Source organism: Stegodyphus dumicola, chromosome 9 (genome assembly GCF_044657685.1).
Source record: "Stegodyphus dumicola isolate Sdum_Otavi_A_Nest chromosome 9, ASM4465768v1".
Lineage (NCBI taxonomy): Eukaryota > Metazoa > Arthropoda > Arachnida > Araneae > Eresidae > Stegodyphus > Stegodyphus dumicola.
The window spans coordinates 190247083-190259729 of record NC_140776.1 but is presented as its reverse complement, the minus strand read 5'-3'; the positions used below and the strand labels follow the sequence as shown (position 1 = coordinate 190259729).

Sequence of the window (12647 nt, the reverse complement as noted above, 5' to 3'; positions counted from 1 at the left end):
ATTCATTGAAACAATACTCCCGGATGCCTGTTGAAACTCCTCGCGGATGAGGGCTATCGGTTGGGTGCGGTTCTTCCGAATTTCTCTGGACAGCACTCGTCGGTCCCTATCTCCCAGTTTCGTTGGTCTGCCGACTCGGGGCACATTCCGACAATCACCGCTCACCTTCCACTTCTTAATCACATAGGCCACTGTCGATTTTGGGTACTTCAGATCGCTAGATATGTCCCTTAAGGATCGGCCACATTTGTGATACCCGATAATTATACCTTTCTCTAAATCAGAGATCTCCGAATTGCGAAACATTTTGCATGCGACTAAAGCCGATGCTGTTTCCTACACGATATATACCGGCGGAGTCCGTGACGTACCTTAGGATCGGAGATATCGTCATTTGCATAGGTGTCCAAATACTTATTGGTAGTCACTGTACTATTCATATTCAAATTTTGATGGCTCTAGGTACCGTTCTTTTATCAGAATGCGAGAAACGTGCATACATTTATGCAGATTCTTCATTATTTAATTTCTTTGAATATAATACAGGCCGATAATATTTGGTGGCAACCATTTGAAAAGTGAAACGCCGTTTACAGCGAACCATTGTAAAATGCCAAAACGAAACTAATAGCCTTTCTGGGCAAATTGCCTCTTTGGGCCCAGAAAAACTTTACAATTAGTGAATTTTAAAAATTTATTCAATAGAGGTAAAAATTAAAATCCTACGCTATTGCTGGAAAGATAATATTTAGTTTAATAAACCAATGCAGAATATAAAGGAAATTATCTGCTAGGAAAGTGAAATTTAGAAAGCAAATGTGCACTTTTGTTGGAATAAATAATTGGAATTTGTAAATAAGTGCACTGGAATTGCCAACGAAAATATAAAAGAGACGAATGAAATTTGATAATTATTGCTGATTCCATAGAAAGTTCCCTGCGTATCAATGGGAATTGGAAACTCTCCAGATAACCGTTGAATAACTCAACGAAAGCACGGTTCATCAACTCGCATGTATGAACAATAAATACCCTTTTCAGTTTTAGATCTCTATTCAATTTTTTAAGTTTATTTTTAATTTATTTTTAATTAATAGGGTCTCCGTGCGTCGATGAGTTTTCTCGCATATCTGAATGGATAGGATGTAAAACGGATATTCTAAAATTTAATAGAAATATAAAATTGAAAAGGGATTTGTTCAGATATGACGAATTGCTCTTTCCTTGATTCAGGGTTGTATGGAGAGGTTCCGATTCTCTTTGATAAGTAGGGTTTCTTCTATGCAATCAGCAATAAATTTCTTATTTTATTCTTTTCTTTTACATTTTAATTAGCAATTCCAGTGTATTCGTAATTATTGCCGCAGTAATGCACATTTGCTTTTCTAAATGGCCAATCATTTATTACCACAATAGTGCAGATTTAAGACACAATAACACGCCGAACAAATCCTAATTCAGAAGTCAAACAACAAAAATCAGCGTTATATTTTCAAAATTTTCACAGGACTAGTTTCGATGGTTTTACCGAACCGCCATCCTCAGCTGCAAAACCGCAAATGAACAAGATAGGAAATAATGATTAGATAGATACGTAGGGATTATTCTCCCATCAATAAAATTCCGAGTTACATACTCAAGGACCCCATTCCGGATATGAATTCCTGGGGTATTTATAGGATTCCTTGCCAGTGTGGTTTAATTTACATTGGCCAAACTAAGAGAGCCTTAAAATTTCGCGTCAAGGAACATGAGGCATATGTTAGAAAAAGGAAACACAGAAGTCTTCTGTTGCCCAACATTGTTGGTTCGAAAATCACACTTTCAATTTTTCTGCTGCCAAAATTATTCAAAAAACATCTTCCATTGGAGAACTGGATTTTCTAGAGGAATTTCACATTCAAAAAAAATCTTTCTGTTCTAGTTAACGATCCTAATTCCAATCCATCTTTGCCTTCGGCCTTTAAAGAAATTATGTTTTAGTTCTGGTTTCACCAACAGATGGCGCCACTTGCTTATTCTTGTCCAGATTTTTTTATCTTATCTAATCATTATTTCTTATCTTGTTCATTTGCGGTTTTGCAACTGAGGATGGTGGTTCGGTAAAACTATCGAAAACAGTCCTGTGAAAATTTTGAAAATATAACGCTGATTTTTGTTGTTTGAATTCCGAATTAGTGCAGATTTGCTTTCTAAATTTCACTTCGAATTTCCTAGGGGATAGTTTTCTTTATATTGTTGATACTTTATATATACAGTGTGTTTCCGAATTCGACCGAAATATTCAGGGGGATAACAGTAGGCAGCAAGTGTATGAAAATAACCATAGAACATGTTGCCTCGAACCACATTTAGTGGGAGAAGATCTCAAGAATAGTTATGAAAGATGTGACCTCCAATGGAACAAAACTGACCACTAATAAGTATAAAAACATTTATTTGATGTAAAGCAACGTTATAGTGCATCAAAGTCAGAAAGCAGAAGATGAGATAGGTGTATGGGAATGGTTCGAAGGTGCGTCTGCGAAGGTCATTGCACTGGACTTGGCGATGTACCCGGTGTCTTTTACATTTTAATAAAGAATTCCAATGTATTTATTAAATTCAAGTTATGAAATCCAGCGTATTTATTTATTTTAATTAACAATTCCACTATATTCCAGTGTAAGCAACTACGTCTCGTGCTTTCAGATCCTCAAGTGTATCTACAGGCGTCTGATAATCAACCGATTCCAAGTGGCACGGATCTCATTCTCTTGAATTTCTTCTTCTAGGACACCTGTAATCGGTTGTTTATCAGACACCTGTGGATACGACAGAGGATCTAAGAACGCGGGGATCATCCTTGCTTCAGCAGATATTGCTGATACGTTTTTTTTTTTTATTTGAAAACATACAGACTCCCCGTGCACCCCATATGTACAACACGAGGCTTACAGAAGTAAGTTAACTAGGACATTAAAAGTTACGTGCATAAATAAAACGAACAAAAACAGAGAATAGGAGTTTGGACTTCACGGAAACAGATAAGTTCACTGGCCAAGTCACTCCGAACATTTTCCCTACCAGCGGCCGAGCGGTAAAGTCGCTGAACACTGGTAGTTCGATCCGAGGTTCGAATCCCGCGAACGGGCTGGCTGCATGGGTGTTTTCGTGGTTATCCCCATGTGTAACATGTATACGAACCAGTTTCCCTTAGAAAGTCCTCCACGAAGGCATTCCTCCCCTTAGGCAGGTAGCCCTAGTGTGCTTTGCCATAATTAAATACACCACTACACCACACCGAACATTTTCAAATCGTTCTGCAAGCATAATCTAGGGCCATCAAGCGTAGAGCATGAGAAAATCAAATGTTCCACATCCTGAGGCACTTTTTTTGAACATTCACATAAATTGTTTTGTTTCGTTTTAATCTAAGAACAAACAAAGTTACCATTACTTTCAAATTTACGGTAACCAGATAAAAACTGAGAAACTTTAAAATGAATAGAGAGGAAAGACTCAGAATGCAGTCTTTCAACGTGTCCGGCAATCCTTTGTTCGTCGGTGTCTGTTTTGCACTTGTAGAGACATTAGGTATTTTTTTGAAAGCAGACAAGATGAAAAATAGCAAATGCCTTCGCTGGGAATCGAACCACGGACCTCTGAAATACCGGCCCAGCGTGCAGAACCACTACACCACGAAGGACGCTAGGAAAGTGGGAGAAATACCTTATATACTGACCTTCGCAGGCGCAACTCCGAACAATTCCTATAAAGCTCGTCTTCTTTCTGACGGTGACCTGCTAAGCATTCTAATCCTGCTTTACGTAAAATAAGTGTACATAATACTGAATATTGAACCTTTTTTGTTCATTCAGCTTCACACCTATTTTTGCGATTCTTCCCGCTAAACTTGGTTTGCTCCCACTAAACGTATATATGTATAAACTGACTAATATCTACGACAATTTTTCATGCCTTGATACGTATTATCCCCCCACTGAATCTGTCGGTCGAATTCGGAAACACCTTGTATATTCTGTTTTATTGATTCACGAGCTTCAGTTGACTACAAATTAGATATGATTACCTGTAAGGAACTGCGGCATTTCTCTCAAGTGTGTCCTTGTGTTAGAATGATTACCACATCAATCCAGCAAGATGAGTGATTCCCGGAAAAGAGCAGTCGATTTTCGATAGAAAGAAATCGATCAAAAGAAGAAAGAAATCGATCATCTGTATGGTAGTTACTGTTATGATCTGTATTTATTAAATGTCTTAAATTGCATTCTTAACCTTAATTAAAAAATAATTTTAAAATGATTACTTTTGAAAATTACAGAAAACTGCTTTTAATGAAACTGATTAAAAAATGCTGTGATTTCAAGCAAGAAAGTAATATTTTCAATATTGGCAAATGAATTGCGTAAATTAATTTCATTGAATTTCTACTTTTTGTTAACGTAACAACTGTTTTATTGTAATCTCGGAAAGAAAATAGTTTTCGAATTCGTTTGATGGTATATTGAGATTATGACAAGGCATGATAGGGTTATCTGCCTAAGGAAAGGAATGCCTTCGTGGAGGATTTTCTACTGTAAAATGGCTCTTATACAGGTTACACCTGGAGAAAACCATAAAAACTCAAACTCAGCTAGCCCGTTTTCCTGGAATCGAACCCCATTTGAATCCAGATACATGCATGATAATAGTGACGAATACAATATTACCGCTGTAAGAGTATAGCACAATTTTTCAAACGATTATTTTAAACTCAGTTGCGTTTTTATAACGTATTTCAGGAAGTAAAACAATGAATAAAGCATAAATAAGAACTAAAGTTTGTTAAACGTAATGATGTGCTTGGGTTCCTACGTATTATAGCAAATACTTTAGTAGAAATAGCAAAATTATCGGAATGTTTGAATTCTGGCAACCATGCGCATAAAGTCTTCAGGCAGCCATATCCATAACAATCTTTTTAGTCAAATAGCGTCGCTATTTTTGTATGCGTTCTTTTTGCTATGTTCCAAATTCTAAAGATTTTTATCGAAACTCGGGGTATTTTGTGCCTTAAATTTAATGTTAAAATTGTCATTTTAGGAGTTCGTCAACAATGAAAGAAACAGCGAGCAGGAATACAGAATTTTGCTGCGAAATTCCTAAAGGAAACAAGAAGATGCATTTGATAAGAATCCTGTTAGCAATGCCGAAGATGTGCACGATGCGGAGTTTGTGCAATTCTCAGATTTTTTTTAAGTGAAAACAGAACTCTTTGTACACGGGGAAAGGAACAGAGCAAAATATTGCAGAACGATTTCACGAAGAACGTAAGTGTTTACTTACTTACTGTTTTTTCTTTTGCATCAAATAATTCTTATGTAATAACTAAAATGTGTGTGTTTTCGGGTACTTTTCCGTTTTGCCGGCGCAGGCAATAAAGTCGCCAACAATGGTACAACTGATGCCAAACGGAATATCCTCGCTGGTAACCTTTTACACCTCATTTTCAAAACAAGTCGCAGCCGTTTCTTATCAGATTGATTGTTTCTTTCAATACTGGCATACAATTACATAGAATTTTTACCAGATAGTTCAATTTTATGCCATAAGACCATTCGTGGTCATTAAGTCAATTAAGATGTCATCACACCGCTCACCCGAAAGCGAAAATATAGAAAAGGGAAAGTAAAGGGTTAAATTTATCCATTCTAATGAGAATGCGCTAGTGAAATAAAGCACTGCAGTTTTACATAAGCTATTCGTACGAATTGAAGTAATTCTTGCATTTCAACTTGTACTCCAAATTAAGATTTAACTGGAAATTAATGTAGATAATTACTGAGAGAATTAGATTTTTGTAGCGTAGTTTATGTGAGATAAGATAACTTGGGGTCACGACGGGTACGAACGGGCGAATCAGGTTGTTGAACTATGAAAACTATAGTAAATTCTTAAACTAATGTTATTTTACAAATTTATTGTGTTTAGTTATTGGCTTTTTACAAAATTTTAAACGATATTAAAATATTTATGCCTTCAAAATTAAAAATTCTTAGAACTAACATTTGTTAACATTTTTTATGTGTATACTGTATGCTGTCGCCAATAAAGTCTGCTTGGCGAGATTTGCGCCGGCGAAACGGAAAAGTACCTGTTTACGTTTGATACGTTGATAAAATTTGCAGACTTTTAAATTATAGATATAGTTTGTAAAGTTTCATAAAAAAATCACGAAAAGACTCAACTTGCATCGGATAAGTAACTTTTATCTTTGCATCTCTAAAAATTGCCAGATTGCTCCAAGTTAATTGCGTTAATACGTAAATACATTTCTTTGCTGCAGAGTAGGGAGCATCAGGTGTATCGATAAAAATTGAGAATTATCAACGAATATTACTTTCTTTGGTGGGTTTCTAGTACTAAATATACTATATCAGAAGGCTTTATAAAATAAGAAGCAACTTTTTCATATTCAAGTTAGAATTTATTTGATACAAATTTCTTAAGCGTGTAGGTAAACATTTCAGCATTTCTAAATCGAAACTTACGAGATCGTTTAACCGCGTACCTCACAGCATCAAATCCAGAGTAAGTGTAATCTTGGATCTTGGATCATACAGGGGTTGGACAAAAATATGGAAACACCTTTAAAAAAACATGTTTCTTTGCTTAATATGGTGTAGGAAACCCGTTGGCATCCAAAACAGCTTGCAGTCTTCTCGGAATGGATAAATACAGTTCCTGTATGTTTGCCAAGGGAATATTATACCATTCTTCCTGCAAAACGGTGGCAAGTTCAGATAATGTTGGCGGTGGATAACGAGAACGCACTTTCCGTTCCAATGTAGACCACAAAGGTTCGATAATATTCAGGTCTGGTGACTGTGGTGGCCAGGGGAGATGGGACAACTCATCCTCGTGCTCAGAAAACCAGTCCTGGACAATGTGAGTTGTGTGAACAGGGGCTTTGTCGTCTTGGAAGACACCATCACCATCGGGGAACAAAGTTTGTACCATGGGATGAACTTGATCGGCCAAAATGTTCACATAAGTCTTGGCAGTCATGTGCCCTGACACAGTTATCATGGGGCTAGCAGAGAACCACGATATGGCTGCCCAAACCATAACAGAACCCCCGCCATGTTTCACTCTTGGCAACAAGCAGTCTGTATTATAGGCTTGAGATGGCGTTCTCCAGAAGTAAACTCGGCCAGAAGTGGGAAACAATGTGAAAGAAGACTCGTCAGACCATATTACTCGCTTCCACTGCTCTATAGTCCAGGCTTTATGACTTAAACACCACCTTTTCCTGTTACGGGCATTAGCATCACTAATGAGTGGCTTCTCAATTGCAGCACGGCCAGCAATTCCCTGTTCATGAAGCTCCCTTCTAATTGTTTTGGTACTCACAGGGTTCGGTAACACAACATTCATTTCAGCAGTAACTTTTGCAGCTGTGGTCTTCTTATTTTTCGTCACAATTGCCCTTAATGATCGTCTGTCACGATCACTCAGGACACACTTTCGTCCGCGCTGTGATTTAGCAGATGATGTTTTTCCGCTTTTCAAATATGCGGAATAAATCTTCGATACAGTACCTCTTGAAACACTAAACTCCTCGGCTACCTTGCTTACAGAAGCACCTACCATACGTGTTCCAACAATTTGCCCACGTTCGAAGTCTGTTAACTCTGACATAATGCAATGACAACCTCACATAACAGTACTCCGACAACAACTGAACTGTTTAGCACATTTACGAAGTTGTATAGGTGGCGTCAGTAGTCAAAAATACCAGCGCCACCTACATATTTCATTAAAATCAATCTTTCTTTTCAAACATGCATTTCACAAGGTGTTTCCATATTTTTGTCCATCCACTGTATCTTTACTGCTGGCTTTATCTACTATGAGCTCTTATCAGTATATTATCATTATACCATAGGCCATAAAGTTAAAAATTTAAGAGGTGTACACCGCGCCCGAAGGCGAGATCAATAAATGAGAGAACGCATAAAATAAGTTTTGCTAAATTGCATATCATGGCATATCATGGGTGATTATATCAATGGCGGCGAGAGGCGAAATGAAAGTCTAAGCTTCTGGATGAGCCTAGAAGAGTAGAATCGTGATCAGTGTCCGGCAATGGGTCGGGGAGTCGGAGTTCGAGAAATGAAGTTTTTTGTAGTTTTTGGAAATAAGTTCGAACATAGTAAATGCAACATCTCTCTGTGAATTTAAGAGACCTATGTCTTTTGAAACACTTGAAAATCATCTAAACTTGCGATATAATTATGAAATGAATAGGAAAAAGGAGAAAATGAAGTCATGTGGCTCACTAGGGCTAGTGAGTGAGAGTAAGCACTTGGTGTTGACCACGAACTTTGATTTTAAAACACACGATACGAAATAGTAAAAATAAAAAGTAAAAGTAAAAATCTTGGTTAAATAAGTAGTAAGTGTAATCTGGCGACGCCTGTCTGCTTTCTCCTCTTCTCGAGACTCATCACCACCCGTTCTCCTATGTCTTCATCCGAGGCGCGCCTTTCAAGAAATATAGTCCTGTGAGATCGCTACACTTTCTAAATAATTAGCATTACATTTCGCAAATGTATTCAAATATCACATTAAATAAGGTGCAGTGTCATTAGCTTATTTTGAAGCAGATGACATGAAAAATGTGCAGTGTACTCGCCGAGACGCGAATACGCGCCGAGTGTGCTACGGTTACATCACGAAGGCGTGCGGAAAGGTGGGGGTAAAGTACGTCACAAAATATTCGATAATAATTGTAACTTCTACTCGTAACAATACTTTTTTCCCCTTATATAGGCTGGCCTTTCACACGGATAATTGTTGATAATGCGTTTTGCGAGAAAGAACATTAAGCACCCTTTTAATGGTACACGAGTTACATAAATTCTCAAATAAATACTAGTATAAGAAATTCAGAATTTTGTTTGTACCGTGTATGAATCTGAGGAAGATGTGTACCATATTTCAAATTATCAATTCATAGATAAGAAAGAAAGTTAAGAAGTAAATCTCATGCATATCATAAGCAAACCCTATTTCCCTAAGTTTCTCATCTGGCAGTTCAAATGACTCTTCAGACTTAACATTGTATATTTCATTAACAAGACTTGGAATGAAATTGGCCCACCAGCGGCCGAGCGGTAAAGTAGCTGAACACTGGTAGTTCGGTATGAGGTTCGAATTTCTGAGTTTTCCTTAGAAAGTCCTCCACGAAGGCATCCCTCCCCTTAGGCAGATAGCCCTCGAGGCTTTGCCGAAATTAAATAACTTAACCTAACCTAACCTAACCTGGAATGAAATTGATAGACTGATATGTTGTAATCCCAAATGACTGGACACTTAGAGTTAAATGCATTCGGCGGGAGTGGCCAATGCCCATATGGGTGATTTGGCCATTTCGTCACTGAGAACTTTGACCAGAGTGCATTGCAGGGAGCAACCGAATTACTTCCTCATGAGATAGGGGAAATTCAGTTACAGTTTTGATGGAGAACAAACCCTAAGACGAATCTTCCCCTCCCGCCAAATCTCTCATAAGGACATTCAACTCACTAGCATTTAAAATGCCTACGCAGAGATTATGCACATGCAATCATCCAAGCCTTCTCCGGGATTTGAATACGTCGCTAAGCATTATATTGATTAGGACAGCCTGATATTGAGGCATAGCTGGACCAAATGGATACTCGGCCATTGCAAAAAAGGCTCTGTCAATGACGAGAGATTCATTGCAATCATTTCGATATCGATCAGGTTAGCCTGATATTGATGCAAAATGGATACTCGGCATTGCAAAGATGGCTCTGTCACTGATATTGATGCAGAGCTGGACCAAATGGATACTCGGCCATTGCAAAGAAGGCTCTGTCAATGACGAGAGATTCATTGCAATCATTTCTGTATCGATCAGGACAGCCTGATTTTGATGTATAGCTGGACCAAATTGATACTCGGCATTGCAAAGAAAGATTTTCAGGAGGGATAGAATACACCATGGCGATGGAAAAACACATAAAAATGCATGGCCGGAAACGCTTTTCTGACGTCTGTCATTGACGAGAGATTCATTGCAGTCATTTCTAATGTCGATGGATTAAAATCCGTATGCTGAGAAAAAATGGAAGTATACAGCTGCGGAAGTTACAGAATTTCTTCAGAATAAGTTTCTAGCGATTATTGTGAGTGTAACGATAACTAGGTGAAGCGATTCAAAGGACGTGGAAAAAAAAAGAAAAAGAAAGTTGATGCTGAAAAGCAAAAGTGAGCTATGATGGGACATATTAGAATATGCAAGGCGTTTCAGCAAGTCGGTTACAAATTTTCAGGAGGGATAGATTACACCAAGGCGATGGAAAAACACAAAAAAATGCATGGTCGGAAACGCTTTCCTGACGTAGTAGTTACGACACAAACCCCAAGAAAGGAAGGACTAGAACAGGGCGAGGATATATACTTATTATTCTTAGTACAGCAGAAACCAAGAAATACGAACGTCAATCGTCATCCTAGAATGTGTTCGAAATCACGACCTCGGACCGTGATGCAGGAAACATGCTTCATGTATATTACATGCATGCTACAGATGCTCCACGCGCCGGAGATGTGAGGCCTGGGTCGTAATTTCGAACACCTTCTTTAATGACGATCGTTGTCTGTTTATATTCTTATTTGTTGGCGTATGCTTTACTAGACATAAACATAATAAAATATGTTTTTGTCACACTGTTCCTGTCCTTACTCTTTGGTGTTTTGTGTTGTCACTACTGCGCCATAAAAGCGTTTCCCATCACGCATTGCTGTGTGATTTTCCATTGTCCAAGTGTACTCTATTGCTCCCGAAAGTTTGTAACCGATTTTCTGAAACACCCTGTATATTCAAGCTTTCAGGCTGCATGTATTTACAAATTGTGTTAAAAAGTAACGAAATTGCAACGTTCACCATGTAGATACATTAAGTTATTTTAAGCAGGAGGTATGAAAAATGTGCAATGAGGACCAGGACCTCTCGAAAATGTGTCGAGTGTGCTACCGTTACACCACGAAGGCATGCAGAAAGGAGGAAGAAAACACCCCCTCTTTAAAAAAGCGACTGTGGTTTAGGGAACCGAATCGCCAAATCATGGTGGTGACGAATTAATGTTCGTGGTGGTGACGAATTAGTGTTCGTGGTGGTGACGAATTAGTGTTCGTCACCACCTGGGTCGATTGGGTCTGGCGATTGAGCGATTGAACTACTGTAGAATCATTAGGATTTTTGAAGTAGGAAACGCGAAAAATGAGCAATGTCCTCGTCGAGACTCGAACTTGACGTCTCGAAATACGGGTCGAGTGTGCTACCGTTACACCACGAAGGCATGCAGAAAGAAGGGAGAAATACCTTATGACCATATTATCCTAAATAATGGCAGTAATTTGATTTGAAGGCAAACAAATGCAGTGGATTTAATTCTTAAGAAAAAGTGAAAATATACTGTACTTTTATGACACGTTAATGAACTGTTTCATAAAGTAATAATGTATGGGTCTTCTAAAAAACTCGCTTCTTATGGTATACAGGCCTCTTTCAGATTATTCTAATTTTTCAGATTATCAGTTAATAGACACCAAATAAAGTTTAGAAATAAAATACTTGCGTATCATGCGCAACATTAACCCGTTCTCTCCTAATTTCTCACTTGGCAGTTTAAATGACTCTTTAGGTTTAATATAATAACTTTCATTAATAAGGCTTATAAGGTATTTCTCCCACTTTCCTAGCGTTCTTCGTGGCCTAGTGGTTCTGCACGCAGGGCCGGTATTCCAGAGGTCCGTGGTTCGATTCCCGGCGAAGGCGTTTGCTATTTTTCATCTTTTATGCTTCCAATTAACCTAATGACTCTACAGGCTTAACATTGCACAATCGTGTATTGAGTATAAAAGAGGAATGCAAGCTCAGAGTAAAAATTTAAATCATATTTTTATTAGTTAGAATATTTGCATTTTTATTAAAATAAAAAGTGTAGCAGTTTCTGACGGTTCTGATCTTCAATCACTCTACGCGCACATTATTTATCTTTCACAGTTTCATATAAAATCGACTTGTATATAATACTCTCTTGCAAAAAAAAAAAAAAAAGTTTTAACTTACCTTCCTTTTTCTTGAATGGATGAATTTGTGACACCTGTGAGAATAAAAATACTCAGGTTTCAGAAGGGCAGATGCATTTTACTTCTGACATCCGCATCCATAATGGCTTTTCCATATCAGAAAATATCTGTAGTGCGTTTGTGTAAAGGAGAGTAATTTGTGAAAGCATTTTGTTTCTATTAGTGCAATACTTTTCAATACAGATAAACAAGCATGAAACGCTCGTAGAATGAGATATATTGCAAATGCTTTCCAAAACGATCTAAATTAAATAATTTTTTTTTTTTTTTTTTGAGAACTGAAATTATTTTTATCACCTACATCTGCCTCTTTTATTTTAAATATTCGTATCATTTCTTTTAGATTTAGACGTATTTCCGAAGATTTTTAGGAATGTAAGGGGAGTAAAATATTGCTATATGGTATGTAGCTTGTTTAAAATTTTTTTATCTTCAGTTTCATCCATTATTGAATAATTAAAAAGGAAGGAAATTAGGAT

General features: G+C 37.5%; 1 long non-coding RNA gene across 1 annotated transcript in view; it reads left to right on the top strand.

Moving 5' to 3' along the window:
- Nucleotides 1-12647, top strand: part of LOC146995594 (uncharacterized) — a 31155-nt gene that overhangs the window by 6248 nt on the left and 12260 nt on the right. The window contains exon 2 of the long non-coding RNA XR_015043168.1: nt 5086-5312. This is a non-coding gene — a long non-coding RNA (uncharacterized LOC146995594). The remainder of the gene's footprint in view (nt 1-5085; nt 5313-12647) is intronic.